Below are 21,654 nucleotides of genomic sequence, written 5' to 3'. Positions count from 1 at the left end.
GGAGACACACAAAATGTAAACTGTACCTTCTCCCAGGTCACACTACCTTCCCGGACAAAGTCAAGACACTGACAAACAAAAAGATTCCCACTTACATACCACAAACACCTTGGGAGCCTCTAAGATCAGGTACGAAAGACTGACATCACACAGACTGATGAGACAGATCACTGGAGTTGTGTACTATAGTGTAGAGAGCATGGGATCTCTGCTACAGTACTTCTAATGGTAATAATTAGTCAGTGTCATGTACAGGAACTGTTATGTTGTGCAAGTGAGCAGAACTGAACCGGCGAGAAGGAATGAAAGAGAGAAACAGTCAACGATAGAGGAATTGGGAGAAACAGACAACGATAGAGGAATTGGGAGAAACAGTCAACGATAGAGGAATTGGGAGAAACAGACAACGATAGAGGAATTGGGAGAAACAGACAACGATAGAGGAATTGGGAGAAACAGACAACGATAGAGGAATTGGGAGAAACAGACAACGATAGAGGAATTGGGAGAAACAGTCAACGATAGAGGAATTGGGAGAAACAGACAACGATAGAGGAATTGGGAGAAACAGACAACGATAGAGGAATTGGGAGAAACAGACAACGATAGAGGAATTGGGAGAAACAGACAACGATAGAGGAATTGGGAGAAACAGACAACGATAGAGGAATTGGGAGAAACAGACAACGATAGAGGAATTGGGAGAAACAGACAACGATAGAGGAATTGGGAGAAACAGACAACGATAGAGGAATTGGGAGAAACAGACAACGATAGAGGAATTGGGAGAAACAGACAACGATAGAGGAATTGGGAGAAACAGACAACGATAGAGGAATTGGAAGAAACAGACAACGATAGAGGAATTGGAAGAGAGAAAGACAGTAAAATAGAAACAAAGAGGTAGAGAAAAAGAGGCATATATAGAAACAGAAAGAGAGAAAGACATTTAAATAGAGGGGAACATTGTATTAAAGAGAGGAACGGAGAGAAAGAGGGGTAGCGTAGTCACTGCAGGGCAGTGTGTGAGGCATTGAGGAATTTCCCTCCAGCAGACTAGTCATCCATCACCCAGGGGAGAGAGAGATCTCATCACTCCATCTCTCCCTTCACCATGATTTATCTCTCTGTTTTTATCTCCCTCAGTCTTGTCAGTGTGACACTCGCTCTCCTCAGCAGGATAGCAGAGATAAAAATCCAACTGATGTGGTTACACTTAATTCACAGTTTCATCTTTCTTTTGCACCCCTCCTCTCTCCCCCAACAATCTCACACACACATACACCAATATATTTCACACATACAGTATACATACATACATAGAGTATATATACATACATGCAGTGCTGTGAAAAAGTATTTTCCCCTTTCTATTGTTCTAATCTTGTCACGGTATCTCAGTGCATTCAAATTGACATCGATAAAATAGCTTATGCTTGACCATACCATAACCCCACCACCAACATGGGGCACTCTGTTCACAACGTTGCCGTCAGCAAAAGGTGCACCTTGTGCTGGGGACAATAAAAGGCCACTCTAAATTGTGCAGTTGTCACACAACACAATGCCACAGATGTCCCAAGTTGAGGAAGTGTACAATTGTCATGCTTACTGCAGAAGTTCCCCAGAGCGGTTGTCAGATAAATTAACAGAAAATGATCTACCATAAACTGCCTCTGTTGTTTTAGAGAATTTGGCAGTACGTTCAAACAGCCTCAGAACCCCAGACCACGTGTATGGCGTTGTGTGGGCACAGTTGCACCCCAGCACAAGGTGCCATTCACGTGGTACATACACAACGCCATACACGTGGTCTGCGGTTGTGAGGCTGGTTGGGACGTACTGCCAAATTCTCTAAAACAACGTTGGAGGCAGTTTATGGTAGAGAAATTAACAGAAAAGTATCTGACAACAGCTCTGGGGGACTTTCCTGCAGTCAGCAGGACAATTGTACTTCTGTGGCATTGTGTAGTGTGACAACTGCACAATTTAGTGGCCTTTTATTGTCCCCAGCACAAGGTGCACCTGTGTAATGATCATGCTGTTTAATCAGCTTCTTCATATGCCACACCTATCAGGTGGATGGATTATCTTGGCAAAGAAGAAATGCTCATTAACAGGGATGGAGAAAAAAAAATGCACAAAATGTGAGAAATATTTTTTTTGTGCGTATGGACCATTTCCGGAAACTTATTTCAGCTTATGAAACGTGGGACCAACACTTTACATGTTGAATTTGCACACCCACACACACTCGGTGGCCAGTTTATTAGGTACACCCATCTAGTACCATGTCGGACCCACTCCAGAACAGACTATTCTTCGAGGCATGGAAATGTTACTCAATTGGTATCAAAGGACCTAACGTGTGCCAGGAACACCTTCCCCACACCATTACACTACCACTACCACCTGTACCTCTGACACCAGTCAGGGTGGGGCCATGGACTCATGCTGCTTATGCCAAATCCTGACTGCCATCAGCATGACGAATCAGAAACCAGGATTCGTCAATTCAGGAATTGTTTTTCAACTCAATTGTCCATTGTTGATGACCGTGTGCCCACTGGAGCCACTTTGTCTTGTTTTTAGCTAATAGGAGTGGAACCCGGTGTGGTTCATCTGCTGCAATAGTCAAATCCGTGACAAGCACTGACGAGTTCCGAGATGCCGTTCTGCTCCGTTATTTGCCCGTTTGTGGCCCGTCTGTTAGCTTACGCAATTCTTGCCATTCTCATTCAACCTCTCATCAATGACCTGTTTTCGCCCACAGGACTGCCGTTGACTGAATGTTTTTTCACACCATTCTCTGTCAACCCTAGACACTGCTATGTGTGAAAATCCCAGGAGGCTGGAACTGGCGCACTGGCACCAGCAATCACACCACACTCAGTCACTTAAGTGACTTGTTTTGCCCATTTTAACGTTCAATTCGGAAAGTAACTGAATGCCTCGATGCCTGTCTGCCTGTTTATATAACGAGCCATGGCCACGTGGCTCAGTAGTTGTAGGAGCGAACCAATTTCATGAACGTGGTGGTGTGCCTAATAACATTTAAAACAAATATGTAAATAACGTACTTAATCTAATAGTGCACTGCGTTACATTTGACACAAACCAACCACACACACAGGCATCAGAGAGAAAGACTTAAGTCAAAGGCGAACACAGATGGTTTAAAGCAGAACGACCAGTTCGATGTCTCTGAACCCTGTCTGGTTCACGTCCACTCAGCCTGGTCTCAGACTAGACGCAACATAGTAAATGTAAATCTGAGACACCTCAAATTAGTATGATATGTTACGTTTGGTATGGTTACATAAGACAGATGATTACTCAAGGTAAAAATTAAAAGAAGGTCTATAACGTGAACGTCTAGCAACCCAAAGTGTGAGTGTTTGAATATCATCACAGACAACTTTAGCATTTTAGAAACGTTTTACCTACTTACTACTGTTTAGCCTTAAACCCTAACCCCTAGCCTATCGAACGTTAGTCAGGTAGCTAACATTAGCCACAACAAATTGGAATTATTAACATATATGTGTAGCAAATTCGTAACATATTTTATTTATTTTTATTTCATTGCACCTTTATTTAACCAGGTAGGCCAGTTGAGAACAAGTTAATTTACAACTGCAACCTGGCCAAGATAAAGCAAAGCAGTGCGACAAAAACAACACAGAGTTACACATCAACAAACGTACAATCAATAACACAATAGTGTTATTCAATGTACAGTGTGTGCAAATGTAGAAGAGTAGGGAGGTAAGGCAATAAATAGGCCATGGAGGTGAAATAATTACAATTTAGCATTAACACTGGAGTGATAGATGTGCAGATGATGATGTGCAAGTAGAGATACTGGGGTGCAAAAGGGCAAGTGGATAAGTAACAATATGGGGATGAGGTAGTTGGGTGTGTTATTTACAGATTGGCTATGTACAGGTACAGTGATCAGTAAGCTGCTCTGACAGCTGATGCTTAAAGTTGGAGAGGGATAAGACTCCAGCTTCAGTGATTTTTGCAATTCGTCCCAGTCATTGGCAGCAGAAAACTGGAAGGAAAGGCGGCCAAAGTAAGTGTTGACTTTGGGGATGACCAGTGAAATATACCTGCTGGAGCGCGTGCTACTATTGCTATGGTGACCAGTGACCTGAGAAAAGGCGGGGCTTTACCTAGCAAAGACTTATAGATGATCTGGAGCCATACGATATGAATAATGACATTCACAAACATATACACCATACGAAACATCTGAATAAATGAAGTATTTCGAATTTCTATCCAAAATAATACAAAATGTTCTGAGACCAGGCAGGTTCACTAGATACCAAACGGAAGAAAAACGGATGAAACAGGGAGTAACTACCTGAATTTGTCCATTAAGAAACATTTGTTTTTCAATTTTCTGTTGCAAAACAGAAAGCTACAATGTGCAGTAATGAATATGCCCCTGGTTATAGGGACTTAAAGAGTGAACTGAACACCATACTACTTCCTAGAAACAAAATGAGTCAGGGGTTCAATTATGTTCACGACACCCTCGGGCTAGCACACAGTTAGGGCCTAGGGGGTTCAGCGAAGGGAGACTTTAAAGAGTACGTCCCTCGGGACCTGTTGGGAGTCTCCCCTGTAACCTGGGGTCCCTCCCCCCACATGCATATGTCTCTGTTTGCTAGCTAAGCAGATCTATGTGCTGTTGGTTTTAGATGACTCAGGTTAAAGCCCCTGGCTTCTTCTCTCAGAATGAGACCAGGCTTGGTCTACATAATGACGTCACCTCAGCAGTTTACAATGCAGCAGAGTGAATGAGCAACTCTGTGCATTGAACATCACATAGGCAAGAAGACATGGACATTACACACAGTCCATGTGTCTCAGCACATTAGTAGGAACATACCGTACGTGTTCACATATTATATGCAAGTCAGTTCCTACATCTAACAGTCCCTTGCATTTACGCAGGACACATAATCAGTGTGAGCCAAGGGATTCTGTTAGATGGGTAATAGTTTAGCATGTCGGCTATGTTGTTGTGTGTACAATATTGGTGGTGTGTGTATGTGGTGCAACAGCAGCTAGACACTATCACCAAGCTCTATTAGTCTCCGAGATAGAAAGCTGTCCCAATGTGTTCCCCGTCATCCCAGAACGCATTCATTAACTAGGTTATAATGAGCTACATTTATCATCCCTTTGAGGTAGATTATATTCTCTCTATTTAAATACTCCATTCAAGTGTATCATGATTTCTGAATGTACCCTCTAGAAATGTGGGAGATCTGTGAAATAACTCGAATTGATATGGAAAAGCTCAACATCTGTTTTGGCAACATTATATAACCTCTCCTTCCAAAATGTTTTTTTCTTCTTTGTAACTATCCACACTCACTGTCAAGTTCATTTCTAAGCTGATGAATGAATATATCAACAAATAAGATGGGACCAAATGTAACTATGATTCTAAAATTGTTTGGTGAATCTGTGGCTTAATGGTTTACAGAGGTCATGCACGTTGCAAATCATCAGCTTGCAGCCAGGCCTGTCGTTGCGCGCGCACACGGATCACATTTGTAGCACGAGTTGGCACGAGTTCAAAGGTGTCAACCCAAGGACGTTTACTAACTTTCTGCAGTCGGGAAAATGTCAAATTCAGTAGAAAACAAAAGCAAAGTAACTTTGAAATCGACAGGTGTTGGCTGATAATATTATTGCAGACACTTACCTGTTTGTTCCAACGTGGCCACTCGGCGTTGTCGGTGGTTAGAAATGAAATAATTAAAAACGAAAGCAAGAAAAACACTGACGTGGTTTAACAAGAGTTTTGCAATAAAGAAATATACCGCAGGGGAAAACCTCCTGTCGTTGCTCTACTTAGGAATGGTTTTTAAAAAGGCAGAAAATCCACCTATGAAAAACAAACACCTGAGCGTTTTATCCGCTTGTGAAACGCCAAACTCGTCACATCAGTGCAGCAGACACACGAAAACGTGAAACTTAAAACGTCTCTAAGGTTTTTAAAATAGACATGGGAGTACAGCAAAATCCCTTTCAGAGAAATATGTTTGTCACTGCCTGCCTCCCAAACCGAGTCGGTGCGTGTCCAAAATTCACCGGAGCTCAGAAGCAACGTTCTGTTACAGTTACCTGACTCATGTTCCGTGTTGTGCTGGTAAGGGTGGCCAACCCTCTTTTCAGAGAGCAGCACAGGGATAGTTGCGTGTTCGTATGTACCAACTGTAGGTAGTGAGAAGTGGATTTTATATTCCACAGGAGCAACCATAGACATTGAAACCAGGGAGCAACAGGGAACACAACTGACAATATTTTATTGTGTGACGTGAAATTGAGAATGGGCAATGTGAACATCACAAAAGTTATCGACAAAACAAAGAGTAAATAGTTGAATAGTAGCGCATCTAGAAGGGAGCAGTAGTAGCCAGTATCCTCCTATGTTCTCATTATACAAGCGGGATATTGGAATATAGGCTAAATGCACCCAGAGCAACAGTGGCATTACTATTTTAACGTCTGAAGATGTGGGCAATATTCTCGTCCCCGTAAATTACAGATTACATATATATATTTCATTGCTCCATATTCCGATCTGAATAATTATGTCCAAACTAACTCCCAAGCTATTTAAACATAATATCCTTGACTGTAATCCATCAAATGGACTCTCACAAACACACACATGGGCACAATAACACGTACCCTGAATCGCCCTAGTTTTGATTCTTGAATAAAAAGGAAACCGTAGGAGTTCTTCACATTGAGAGCCAAACACTGTATTAGTCATGTCCCTTCCAACAATGTGTGTGTGCGCGTACGCGCATTGCATGCGTGTGCCTGTGCCTGCATACATGCCCCCACGTGTGCGTGCACAAGGCAAGAGAGTGTATGTTAGTCGTTGTCTCAGGCTCTACTTTCATCTCCCAGTGGAACTGTCTATTGAGGTTGCTACTGTCCCTGACTTGCCCTCTTGTATTCCACTGCTTTGACTCTTATTAAAACTACGTTCATTGACTGTTAAAACTATGTTAATATGTTTGCTACATGATTTGACCCCCACTTTGCACTTTGACTCTTATTAAAACCACGCTCATATGCATGACTTTGACTCTTGTTAAAACTATGTTAATATGCATGACTTTGTCTCATGACTTTGACTCTTATTAAAACTACGTTCATATGCATGACTTTGACTCTTGTTAAAACTATGTTAATATGCATGACTTTGACTCTTGTTAAAACTATGTTAATATGCATGACTTTGACTCTTATTAAAACTACGTTCATATGCATGACTTTGACTCTTGTTAAAACTATGTTAATATGCATGACTTTGACTCTTGTTAAAACTATGTTAATATGCATGACTTTGACTCTTATTAAAACTACGTTCATATGCATGACTTTGACTCTTGTTAAAACTATGTTAATATGCATGACTTTGACTGTTGTTAAAACTATGTTAATATGCATGACTTGGCATCTGTGCTTGAGCTCACACATTATCATAATGGCTTTCAGACAGGTAAAAAATGATGCATCATAATATCTCATATCACATGATTGAAAAACGCATATCTGCAAAGTAGTGAGAAAGTATTTAATGTTATTTGTCCTTTGAGAGACTGCAGTAAAGATATGAATAACTACTGTTACTCTCTTTGCCAGGTGGTGTATTGTTGAAACCTCTTCCTTTAGACCTCATTAAAATCGTCTGGGGTTGATGCAGTACAGTCCCAGCCAATGTCCCTCTCCCCCATACTGCGTGTGGGTGTACGTGTGTACATGTGTGCGTGCCTCAATGAATGTCACTCCTTGTCATGGGAATGGGATGCTGTGTTTCCATGGGAACAACACACACAAAAAAAATCTTGATGCTTTTAACAGTCAGTCACAAGGAAACTAACTCTCTCCCTTTGCCAGGTCTATGCACTGGACATATTGTATTGAAGGCATGTTTACATGATATATCCTATCCACCCTCCAACAGGCTTATTGAAATGCAGGCCTCAAGTTGTCATCCTTCCCCTCCAATCAGGGACTGATTCAGACCCGGCGACACCGGGTGAGTGACTCTTTGGACCAATCAGTGACATTACCAATCAATTAACTACCAGGGAGAAATGATAACCAGCCCCACCACAGACCTGAAGGCCTTGCTTTTCATACCCCTGGTCTGTAGCTATGTGAATATTCAATAGTTGTTCATTATGGTAAACTAGTACAGTATGTACAGAACTCTTCGTAGAGTAACAGGCACATCCAGCAGCATGATGCAAGTCATACCACATCCAGGCTGGAGCAGCAGCCCCCAGGACGATGCTTTATAGCTCCTCACACTGGTGATAATGAACATGCATGAATACACAGCCCACGTACAGTACATACTGCCTTGGGGAGTCATGCACATGCACATGCACACACACACACACCACACACACACACACACACACACACACACACACACACACACACACACACACACACACACACACACACACACACACACACACACACACACACACACACACACACACACACACACACACACACACACACACACACACACACACACACACACACACACACACACACACACACACACACACACACACACACACACAACACACACACACACACACACACACACACACACACACACACACACACACACACACACACACACACACACACACACACACACACACACACACACACACACACACACACACACACACACACACACACACACACACACACACACACACACACACACACACACACACACACACACACACACACACACACACACACACACACACACACACACACACACACACACACACACACACACACACACACACACACACACACACACACACACACACACACACACACACACACACACACACACACACACACACACACACACACACACACACACACACACACACACACACACACACACACACACACACACACACACACACACACACACACACACACACACACACACACACACACACACACACACACACACACACACACACACACACACACACACACACACACACACACACACACACACACACACACACACATACGCAGTCTTGTACAGCTAACCTTGTGGGGACACACACCCAGTCCTGTTCAAAATCCTATTCACAATAACCCATACTCCTTACCCTAACCTTAACCCTATCCTTAACAAAAAAAACTTAACCCTAAACCTAACCCCTAGCTCCTAACCCTAACCTAGTTCTAACCCTAACACTAATTCTAACCCTAACCTAAAAACCACCTAGAAACAGCATTTGACCTTGTGGGGACCAACAAAATGTCCCCAGTTGGTCAACTTTTTTGTTAGTTTACTATTCCTGTGGGGGGAAACACACACGCACACACCCTGAGGCTGGTGCCTGGCACTGAAGGCCCATGACCCATATAGGGCCTGGTGCACAGGTGTGTGTGTGTGTGTGTGTGTGTGTGTGTGTGTGTGTGTGTGTGTGTGTGTGTCTGAAACGCCCCACTTTTCCACTTGGTGATGCATCATTAATCCCGCTATTCTGAGGCACTCACCTGAGCCCACGCGTTTATACACACACACACACACACACACACACACACACACACACACACACACACACACACACACACACACACACACACACACACACACACACACACACACACACACACACACACACACACACACACACACACACACACACAGCCATGGGCTTAGCTTTCTAAAGGTATGCTGCCTGCGCCTACAATCATAGAAAACAACTACAAACCATCTACAACCTTAAAGGGTTCTTCGGCTGTCCTCATTGGTTAACCCTTAGTAAAACCCTTTTTGGTTCCTGGTAAAAACACTTTTGGTTCCAAGAACGAACCCTTTTGGGTTATATGTAGAACCCTTTCCACATTGGGCTCTACATGGAACCCAAAAGGTTGTACCTAAAACCAAAAGGGATTATCCTATGTGGACAGCTGAAGAACCCTTTTCTCTAAGAGTGTAGAGCCTATCATTCAGCCGTTATTCCTATACTGCTGACACACATACACACACACTCTCTCTCTCTCTCTCTCTCTCTCTCTCTCTCTCTCTCTCTCTCTCTCTCTCTCTCTCTCTCTCTCTCTCTCTCACTCATTCTCTCCCTCTCCCTCTCTACTCCACTGCCTGCGTTCTCTCTTCTCCCGCGGTCTCATGCTCTCATTCCTTCGTCTTCTGAGTCTTTCACTCCCTCCCTCACTCTCTCTCATCTCCACTCTCTTGCCTTCGTTCACTCTAATTATCTCTCTCACCCCTCACATCCTCCACTCTCTCTCTCTCCCAGCCTCTCTAGTTCTTTCTCTCTCTATTGAAGCCCTCAAGCCGTACCGATTCATTAATTAGCTTCGTCCGTCCATGGAAGATTAGCAAAGTAGCGTAGCGACTGCATGTTGCCCAGTGCATATAGATCTACTGTGTTGCTTGTGCTATACTGTGAATCTATACACACACACACATTAACACACACTCTAGCAGACAAACACACTATCTCTCTCTCTCTCTCTCTCTCTCTCTCTGTCTCTGTGACTGTAGCGTTGGCTTACTAGAGAAAGCAGCAGTGAAAGTGCAGGCGGTCTACTTTGACTGAAGACTCGGAGCAGATAAAACAAACACAGACAGAAGACAGCAGGATGGGAGCCTTCAGCGAGTTGTAAAATACTCCACTTCTTCTCTGTCAAAGGCAGAGGCTGTGGCTACTGTCTAGCAACACTTCATCACCACTACTTCTCTGGTAAGACCAGATTTTATTCATGGCATTCTTTTTCTTTGATAAAAGACAGTATTAGAAGTGTGTTTTTGCCACACACATTATACTGTAGACGCTGTTATAATGTGTGTGTGTGTGTGTGTGTGTGTGTGTGTGTGTGTGTGTGTGTGTGTGTGTGTGTGTGTGTGTGTGTGTGTGTGTGTGTGTGTGTGTGTAGTGTGAGAGTGAGAGAGAGAGAGAGAGAGAGAGAGAGAGAGAGAGAGAGAGAGAGAGAGAGAGACAGAGAGAGAAGAGCAATAGATAGGCAGTAGCAGAGACATCTCAGTCTCCGTCTCTCCTGACCCACATTGATGAACCTGTAGTGCTACATGCAGAGCTGTCTTAATGTCTTACTCCCCTAGCACCACACACACACACACACACACACACACACACACACACACACACACACACACACACACACACACACACACACACACACACACACACACACACACACACACACACACACACACACACACACACACACACACACACATTATAAAGCAAATACATTCACTCTCTCTCTCGCACACACACACATTTGCTGGATTGTCAGGGAGAAAGAGCAGCGTATCAGTCGTGTGTGTGGGTGGGGAGTGTGTGTGTAAGTGAGTGTGTGTGTGTAATTGTGTGGGACTGTGTGTCGCTGTATTTGGGATTGTGTGTAGCTGTTGGTGGGCAGTGAGAGAGGAGGTGTGTGGTAGTGTGTGAGGCAGGGGTTTTGGGGTGTCATGACAATACTGCAGTGGTATGAGATGGAACACAGATGATGACAGAGACACAGAGAGATTATGTATTGAGAGAGCGAGACAGAGAGATGAAGAGAAAAAAAGGAGGGACGACTGAGCTGGGTGAAGAGAAAATAAGAGATGGACGGAGTGGGGGTGAAGAGAGAGAAGGTGAGATTGACTGATTGGGGTGAATAGAGAGAAGAAGAGATGGATGGAGTGGGGTGAAGAGAGAGAAGAAGAGATGGACGGAGGGGGTGAAGAGAGAGAAGAAGAGATGGACGGAGGGGGTGAAGAGAGAGAAGGAGAGATGGACTGAGTCGGGCGAAGAGAGAGAAAGAGATGGACTGAGTGGGGTGAAGAGAGAGAAGGAGAGAAGGACGGAGGGTGAAGAGAGAAGGGAGAGAAGGACTGAGTCGGGGCGAAGAGAGAGAAAGAGAGATGGACTGAGTGGGGTGAATAGAGAGAAGGGAGATATGGACTGAGGGGGTGAAGAGAGAAAGAGATGGACTGAGGGGGTGAAGAGAGAAGGAGAGATGGACTGAGTGGGGTGAAGAGAGAAGGAGAGATGGACGGAGTGGGTGAAGAGAGAGAAGGAGAGAAGACTGAGTCGGGCGAAGAGAGAGAAAGAGAGATGGACTGAGTGGGGTGAATAGAGAGAAGGAGAGATGGACTGAGGGGGGAAGAGAGAAGGAGATAACTGAGAAGAGAGAAGGAGAGATGGACTGGAGTGGGGGTGAAGAGAGAAGGAGAGATGGACTGAGTGGGGTGAAGAGAGAAGGAGAGATGGACTGAGTGGGGTGAAGAGAGAAGGAGAGATGGACTGAGTGGGGTGAAGAGAGAAGGAGAGATGGACTGAGTGGGGTGAAGAGAGAAGGAGAGATGGACTGAGTGGGGTGAAGAGAGAAGGAGAGATGGACTGAGTGGGGTGAAGAGAGAGAAGGAGAGATGGACTGAGTGGGGCGAAGAGAGAGAAGGAGAGATGGACTGAGTGGGGAGAAGAGAGAGAAAGAGAGATGGACGGAGTGGGGTGAAGAGAGAGAAGGAGAGATGGGCTGAGTAGGGTGAGGAGAGAGAAGGAGAGATGGACTGAGTGGGGTGAAGCGAGAGAAGGAGAGTATCCGGAGCATCAGCATTTGTGGGTTCGATTACAGGCTCAAATGGACAGAAACTAAGAACTTTCTTCTGAAACTCGTCAGTCTATTCTTGATCTGAGAAATTAAAGCTATTCCATACGAGAAATGGCCAAGAAACTGAAGATCTCGTACAACACTGTGTACTACTCCCTTCACAGAACAGCGCAAACTGGCTGTAACCAGAATAGAAAGAGGACTGTGAGGCCCCGGTGCACAACTGAGCAAGAGGACAAGTACATTAGTGTCTAGTTTGAGAAACAGACGCCTCACAAGTCCTCAACTGGCAGCTTCATTAAATAGTACCCGCAAAACACCAGTCTCAACGTCAACAGTGAAGAGGCGACTCCGGGATGCAGAGTTGCAAAGAAAAAGCCATATCTCAGACTGGCCAATAAAAATAAAATATTAAGATGGACAAAAGAACACAGACACTGGACAGAGGAACTCTGCCTAGAAGGCCAACATCACGGAGTCACCTCTTCACCGACGTTGAGACTGGTGTTTTGTGGGTACTATTCAATGAAGCTGACAGTTGAGGACTTGTGAGGCGTCTGTTTCTCAAACTAGACACTCTAATGTACTTGTCCTCTTGCTCAGTTGTGCGCCGGGGCGTTGTACGAGATCTTCAGTATCTTGGCAATTTCTTGCATGGAATAGCCTTAATTTCTCAGAACAAGAATAGACTGACAAGTTTCAGAAGAACGTTCTTTGTTTCTTGCCATTTTTAGCCTGTAATCGAACCCACAAATGCTGATGCTCCAAATACTCATCTAGTCTAAAGAAGGACAACAGTTTTCAGCTGTGCAAAAACATAATTGCAAAAGGGTTTTCTAATGATCAATTAGCCTTTTAAAATGATAAACTTGGATTAGCTAACAAAACCTGCCATTGTAACACAAGAGTGATGGTTGCTGATAATGGGCCTCTGTACGCCTATGTAGATATTCCATTCAAATCTGTTGTTTCCAGCTACAATAGTAATTTACAACATTAACAATGTCTACACTGTATTTCAGATCAATTTGATGTTATTTTAATTTCTAAGTGACCCCACATTTTTTGAACGGTAGTGTATCTCTATTCAGGATTCTGTTCAGAAATGCCTGAGATCAGGGCCGCGCCCAATGGCACCCCGTTCCCTAAGTAGTGCACTATGTAGGAATAGGGTGCCATTTGGGGGACATAGGCGAGGAAAGGGGTGACCCGAAGGAGGCTTTCTAAGAAGAGTATACAGAAGGGACTAAGGGATGTCAATCAAACCTTGGGACTGCTTTTCAAGTAAAGAAATGCATTATTCTCGCTCTGTATCGGAATTCATATTTGGGGTTTATGCACTACCCAGAATAATATTGACTGTGTGAATCAAACACTTTGACTGCAAATCAACTCAGACAGGCTTTTTTTTGCTGCTACGTGGTGAGAAATGTACTGTTGACTTTGATGGAACAGTATCCATAGTCCTTGGAGCCTACAGTTCTTTCCCCATACGGGTATCTGCTTGTGGGTAGGTGGAAGGAAGCCTTCTTATCTTATGCCACTGTCTTTGCCAAATGCCTTTCTTTAATATATGTTCTCTTATCTTTTGCTGTCCTGTGGGGGGAATCCCTGAGTTGACTTCAATTTGGGATTGTTGTTGTTCAATGTTTTCTCTTCCCTCTTTCAATCATCTTTTTTGAACCTTCTCTCCCTGTCTCTCTTATGTATATCCTATTCCCATGCTGGGTTTGGCTGACTGTGTCTGAAAACTGTATCTGACTGACTGTGTCTGAAAACTGTATCTGACTGACTGTGTCTGAAAACTGTATCTGACTGACTGTGTCTGAAAACTGTATCTGACTGACTGTGTCTGAAAACTGTATCTGACTGACTGTATCTGACTGACTGTATCTGAAAACTGTATCTGACTGACTGTATCTGAAAACTGTATCTGACTGACTGTGTCTGAAAACTGTATCTGACTGACTGTATCTGACTGACTGTGTCTGAAAACTGTATCTGACTGACTGTATCTGAAAACTGTATCTGACTGACTGTATCTGAAAACTGTATCTGACTGACTATGTCTGAAAACTGTATCTGACTGACTGTATCTGACTGACTGTATCTGAAAACTGTATCTGACTGACTGTATCTGAAAACTGTATCTGACTGACTGTATCTGACTGACTGTATCTGACTGACTGTGTCTGAAAACGGTATCTGACTGACTGTATCTGAAAACTGTACCTGACTGACTGTATCTGACTGACTGTATCTGACTGACTGTATCTGAAAACTGTATCTGACTGACTGTATCTGAAAACTGTATCTGACTGACTGTGTCTGAAAACTGTATCTGACGGACTGTGTCTGTGTCCCAAAACTGGAACTGACGGACTGTGTGTGTCCCATGTGTCCATATTTCGTGTGTGTGTGTGTGTCCGCGTGCTTGTGTGTGTGTGTGTGTGTGTGTGTGTGTGTAAAAAACATTTTTTTATAACTCAAAATGGTTCCGTAATGGACTGAACTGGAGCAATTTGGCACAACATTACTTTTCTGGGGCTGTTGCTAAAGGTTATGATTCTACAGGTGCATCAGTCCAGCTAACAGAAGAGAAACAGAAGAGAAACCGGGAAGAAGGAACAATGAGGAATATAGGGGACAGAGACCTACAGAAGACCAGCACCTACATCGTACCCTGCTTCCTGTTAGTGGAGGTGAGTGGGCAGCATATTGACCAATCATTTGTATGATATGGTGAAAGAAAAAGGATACATTCCAATATTTCAATCACCCTTTCTCTTGTCCCCTTTTAACACACAATAAATCCAATCCTATATATTGGAACATGGCCTCAGTGCAGAGACCTCTTTGTTCATTGCTCTGTCTGTACTTCCTCCTCTCCTCTCCCTTCTTCTCCTCTCCTCCTCTCCCTCCTCTCCTCCTCTCCCTCCTCTCCTCCGCTGCCCTCCTCTCATCCCCCTCTCTCTCTTCTTGTCTATTTTCCTCTCCTTTCCTCTCCTTTCCTCTCCTTTCCTCTCCTCCCTCATCCCTCTCTCCTTCCTCTCCTCCTCTCCCTCCTCTCCTATCATTCCCCCTCCCTCCTTTCCTCTGCTCTGCTCCTCTTATCCCCCTCTCCTCTCCCTTCTTCCCCTCTCCTTTCCTCTCTCCTCTGATCCCCCTCTTCCTCCTATCCTCCTCTCCCTCCTCTCCTCTCATCCCCCTCTCCCTCCTCCATTCCTCTCCCTCCTCTCATCCCCCTCTCCTCTCCCTTCTTCTTCTCCTCGCCTCCCCTCCCTCCTCTCCTCACATCCCCCTCTTCCTCCTATCCTCCTCTCCCTCCTCTCATCCCCCCTCTCCATCCTCCGTTCCTCTCCCTCCTCTCATCCCCCCTCTCCACTCCCTTCTTCTTCTCCTCGCCTCCCCTTCCTCCTCTACCCCCTCTCCTTCTCAGGTCCCTCTGTATTCTATAAACCCTCACATGTATTTCCTAATTAACCGGCCGAATTAACACAAGGAAATGCAATTAGCCCGCTCAGCCGCTAGCACTCTACGCTATTGCTAATGCTGTGCCCACTGCCCATAGAGCCTGCAACAAGGGCTAGCGTAGTGGGTTAGCAGAGTTTTAGCATTATCATGAGGTAAGAGGGGATTTTTTCCATTAGCTTTACAGTATATCTAACACGTTACTGAGACCGCGCACCAGCTGTGCACGCGGAGCCTTTGGGCAGAGCTAGCGTAGCAAGTTTATAGAGTTTTAGCATTATCATAGGGTTAGAAGTTGATTTTAGTCGTTAGCTATACAGTGGACTATATATTTCATGGGGTTTTAATATCAGGGCTAACATTAGTAGCTACAGTTTAGGGTAGCCTAGTGGGGCGGCAGGGTAGCCTAGTGGTTAGAGCATTGGACTAGTAACCGGAAGGTTGCAAGTTCAAATCCCCGAGCTGACAAGGTACAAATCTGTCAGTCTGCCCCTGAACAGGCAGTTAACCCACTGTTCCATCAGGCCATCATTGAAAATAAGAATTTGTTCTTAACTGACTTGCCTAGTTAAATAAAGGTAGGGTAAGAGGTTGATTTTGAGTTTAGCCACAAGACAACTGTATATATCCCGTGGGGTGTTATGACAGGTGGAGTGGACAAATGTGTTTTTGTTCAACTGCAGTGAGAGAAACTGTAGGGCTATCGAGTTAGACAGTAAGCATGTGTAGAATTCAGTTTAGGTATCAGATGTAACTAGCCGCTGTATATCTCATGTGTAGCACACGGGGATGTGTGAAATGTACTCCGCAACCTAAAATATCCTCACTTGCGGTAACAAATTGTACATTTTCGTTGGCGCAGACTGGTAAGACTGGGAAGCTCCGGGAGTGCCGTCACGTGTGCAAGCAAAGCAGAGGTCCTGGGTTCGAGCCTTGATGTGAGCCAAATCAGGAGAACACGGTACTCGCTAAGCAACCAGCGTGATGTTCGTCAAACCTGTGTTATGACAGTTGGATGTATTTTGTTCAAATCAGAGACATTTTAGGGCCAGCAGTTAGTCATGGTACCACATAGGGTTAATGGTTGGGATCGATGTAGCTATATCCCAGTGTGTTTGGAGAGTGGACTTCATAATGTGTTTTTGTTCAAATCAGAGACATTTTAGGGCCAGCAGTTAGTCATGGTACCACATAGGGTTAATGGTTGGGATCGATGTAGCTATCTCCCAGTGTGTTTGGAGAGTGGACTTCATAATGTGTTTTTGTACAGTCACAGACTGTCGGAGAAACAGCAGTAAACAAAATGCAGTTTGCAGCGTATTAGCGGTTGAGTCCGAATTCTGAGCTCAGTCACTAGACAACCAGGCTATGTTCCCCGAATGGCACCCTATTCCCTATAGGGCCCACGGTGCTCTGGTCGAAAGTAGTGCATTATGTAGGAAATATGGCGGCATTTGGGACGCAGGGCCAGCATACCCCAATGGGGTGTCGTGAGAGCTGGAGTTTAATGTGTGTTTGTACCACTGTAGTCGGAGAAAACAGTAGTACATCTCTGGGGCATTCGCCTCCCTACACACATTATACCATTCTCTACCCGACACACTCAGTCTGTGTCCCAAATGGCACCCTATTCCCTTTATAGAGCACTACTTTTGACCTGACCCTCCTTTGGCCTCCTTTCTTCAACCATACTACTCCACTCCTATAACCAAGCCATCCAGCTATTTTTACACTCCTCAAAACACTCATCCCTCTCTCCAACACTCCTCCAGGGTCCCCTCTCTCCTCTCTTTCTCCATCCCTCCTCCTTCTTCTCTCCTCCTCTCGTCTCCGTCGGTGGAAGGGAGTGAGAGAGTAAACGGCCTGCTACTGTACAGCACCCCAGAGGGCATCAGTCTTCTGTTGTTACATTAGCATCTCATTACACTCTATTCTCTAAAACAAACGGGGCTGACGTTCTCCCTTTTTACATCTCTCTCTTCTCTTCATCTCTTATTCTCTGTCTTTCTCTTTCGCTCTCTCTCTGGCTTGCTTTTTCTCTCTCTCTCTATCTCGTTCTCTGTCTCTCTCTTTCTCTGGAGCATTTTTCGTATTTTCCAACCATTTCCACCTTCTCTATCCTAGAACGTGAGAACATTTCTTATCAGTCCCGTTAATAAACAAGGGATTACACAGGATTTCCCCCTTCCCATCCTTTTGACTGGGATGAGAACTTCAGAATGGAAAATTGAAGCTAAGCTGCTCCATCTCTATCTCTTCTAACCTCTCCTCCTTCCAGGCAGAATAATCCTGGTGTGAAAAGACACACACACATAAAACGTAGCAACACACTCACACACACAGACACACTGAAATGCACACATGCACACGGACGCACAGACACACTCTCTCTCTCTTTTCTCTCTTCTCTCCTGGTCCAGCAGTGTGTAACATGGTAGACGTGCTGTGGGGGCACAAAGGGGCACAAATTATCTGCCTCAAGGCCAACTGGCTCCTTCACTTCCAAAGACTGAAGCGCATAAAGAGTCGTTTTGATGTAACTGATTTTTGCACCGGGCTTCAGTGGAAGAGGAAGTAAGTGGTCGATGTCGGATGTGGCAGGGCTTGAAACTATTACGGACTACAAGGAAACCCAGCCTCGAGCTGCCCAGTGACGCGAGCCTACCAGATGAGCTAAATGCTTTTTATGCTCGCTTCTAGGGAAGCAACACTGAAGCATGCATGAGAGCACCAGCTATTCCGGACGACTGTGTGATAACGCCTCTCGGTAGCCGATGTGAGCAAGACCTTTAAACAGGTCAACATTCACAAAGATGCAGGACCAGGAAGATTACCAGGATGTGTACTCAAAGCATGTGCGGACCAACTGGCAAGTGTCTTCACTGACATTTTCAACCTCTCCCTGACCGAGTCTGTAATAACTACATGTTTCAAGCAGACCACCATAGTCCCTATTGCCCAAGGAAGCGAAGGTAACCTGCCTAAATGATTACCGCCCTGTAGCACTCACGTCGGTAGCCATGAAGTGCTTAGAAAGGCTGGTCATTGGATTCACATCAATAGCATCATCCCGAATACCCTAGACCCACTCCACCCGCATACCGGCCCAACAGATCCACAGATGATGAAATCTCATTCGCACTCCACACTGCCCTTTCCCACCTGAACAAAAGGAACACCTATGTGAGAATGCTGTTCATTGACCACAGCTCAGCGTTCAACACCGTAGTGCCCAGAAAGCTCATCACTAAGCTAAGGACCCTGGGACCTAACACCTCTGCAAATGGATCCTGGACTTCCTGACGGGCCGCCCCAGGTGGTAAGGGTAGGCAACAACACATCTGCCACGCTGATCCTCAACATTGGGGCCCCTCAGGGGTGCGTGTTAGTCCCCTCCTATACTCCCCCTGTTCACCCCACGACCGCGTGGCCAAACACAACTCCAACACCATCGTTAAATTTGCTGACGACACAACAGTGTGAGGCCTGATTACCGACAACGATGAGACAGGCTTTAGGGAGGAGGTCAGAGATCTGGCAGTGTGCTGCCAGGACATCAATCTCTCCCTCAATGTGAGCAAGTCAAAAGAGCTGAGACTGGACTACAGGAAAAGGCGGGCAGAACAGGCCCCATTAACATCGACGTGGGTTGTAGTGGAGCGGGTCGAGAGTTTCAAGTTCCTTGAGTGACACGCCAAGGAATTATCATGGTCCAAACACACCAAGACAGTCATGACGAGGGCACAACAACACCTTTTTCCCCTCAGGAGACAGAAAAGATTTGGCATGGGTCCCCAGATCCTCAAAAAGTTATACAGCTGCACCATCAAGAGCATCCTGATTGGTTGTATCACCACCTGGTATGGCAACTGCTCTGGCATCTGACTGTAAGGCGCTACAGAGGGTAGTGAGTATGGCCCTGTACATCACTGAGGCCAAGCTTCCAGCCATCCAGGACCTATATACTAGGCAGTATCAGAGGAAAGCCCCAAAAATGGTCAAAGACTCCAGTCAACCAAGACATAGACTGGTCTAGGACCAAAAGGCCTTAACAGCCTCTACCCCCAAGCCATATGACTGCTGAACAATTAATCAAATGGGCACGGGACTCTTTACATTGACACATACTATATGGAAATAAAGGGCAATCAGCGGTGGTACATCCATTCTTGTTTTCTTTTTAATTCATGATATTCCCATTGATTCTTGAAGTATAACTTTTAATGAAATACCTCTTGAGTTTAGTTCAACTGTCGTACCCGACAACTGTCGAATGATTTGGCCTCTTTTCTTGTAAACTACATTCATTAGTTTACTAAATGAATGGCTGATGAGAAGAAAACTGACAAGGCTTATTGTATTCAGATTGCCCCATAGAGAACTCATCTGAGACATTCACTATGGGCCCTGGTCAAAAGGTAGCACACTCTTCTGTAGGGAATGGGGTGCCATTTGTCCCTCCAACCAGCATTGTCATATTTGCTTGCTACATAGCTGCAGCATAGAAACACACAAACCACAGTCAACAGAAACGGTAGTAGGATGTTGGTTCTGTATAGATAAGAGGTGGACACCCGTCCATGTTTCCAGTTTCCAGAATAGGCATTGGTTGCGTAAGGTTGTGTATCAAGTCCGCCTGTACACACACACACACACACACACACACACACACACACACACACACACACACACACACACACACACACACACACACACACACACACACACACACACACACACACACACACACACACACACACACACACACACACACACACCTCATTCAAATCCATCTCTCTCTGGCTGTCAAGAAAGAGTTAGTAGCCCACTCACACTAGATGGTCTAGAGTCTCTCTCTGAGGAGTATGGGGGAGGACTAGAGGACTTTAAGGCAGTCATGAAGAAAAGGAGGAGTGGTTCTATGAATAGCACCTGCAGTGATGATCTAACGGATGCAGCCGGAAGCACTCGTTAGCTCCCACCTGTTTGTTAATATGAGAGAGATAGGGAGACGGAGAGAGAGCGAGAGGGAAGGGATTAGGAGATGGGGGGAAGAGTGGGGAGCGGTAGTGAGAGAAGGGTGGGAGAGAGAGAAGGAGCGAGAGGGAGGGAGAGACAGAGGAGAAAGAGAAAGAGAGATAGAGACTTCACGAATACCAGAAATACACATACATTATTGCACCCATCTAACAGAAGGTCTTGGTTATCACTGGTTATGTGTACTGAGTAAATGCAAGGGACTGTGTCAGATGTAGGGAAGTGACTTGCGTAATATGTGAACACATACAGTATGTTCCTACTAATGTGCTGAGACACATGGACTGTGTGTAATGTCCAGAACTTCTTGCCTATGTGATGTTCAATGCAGAGTTGCTCATCTACTGTGCTGCATTGTAAGCCATGTTTAACACAATGTTGCTGAGTTTCCCCCAAGAGTAAACTACTGAGGTGATGTCATTATGTAGACCAAGCCTTGTCTCATTCTATCAGGAATAGGGA

The 21,654-nt window shown here is 44.9% G+C and overlaps 1 protein-coding gene across 1 annotated transcript in view; it reads right to left on the bottom strand.

Annotated features, from left to right (window-relative positions):
- Positions 1 to 6,169, bottom strand: part of LOC127924616 (paralemmin-3-like) — a 40,508-nt gene extending 34,339 nt beyond the window's left edge. The window contains exon 1 of the mRNA XM_052509336.1: positions 5,729 to 6,169. The gene's annotated coding sequence lies outside the window, so the exon portion shown is untranslated. The remainder of the gene's footprint in view (positions 1 to 5,728) is intronic.
- Between the last annotated feature and the right edge of the window lie 15,485 nt (positions 6,170 to 21,654).

This window comes from Oncorhynchus keta, unplaced genomic scaffold (genome assembly GCF_023373465.1).
Source record: "Oncorhynchus keta strain PuntledgeMale-10-30-2019 unplaced genomic scaffold, Oket_V2 Un_contig_436_pilon_pilon, whole genome shotgun sequence".
NCBI classification, from domain to species: Eukaryota; Metazoa; Chordata; class Actinopteri; order Salmoniformes; family Salmonidae; genus Oncorhynchus; species Oncorhynchus keta.
Note: the sequence above shows the minus strand (reverse complement) of the source record. Positions and strands in the feature narration are given on the sequence as shown.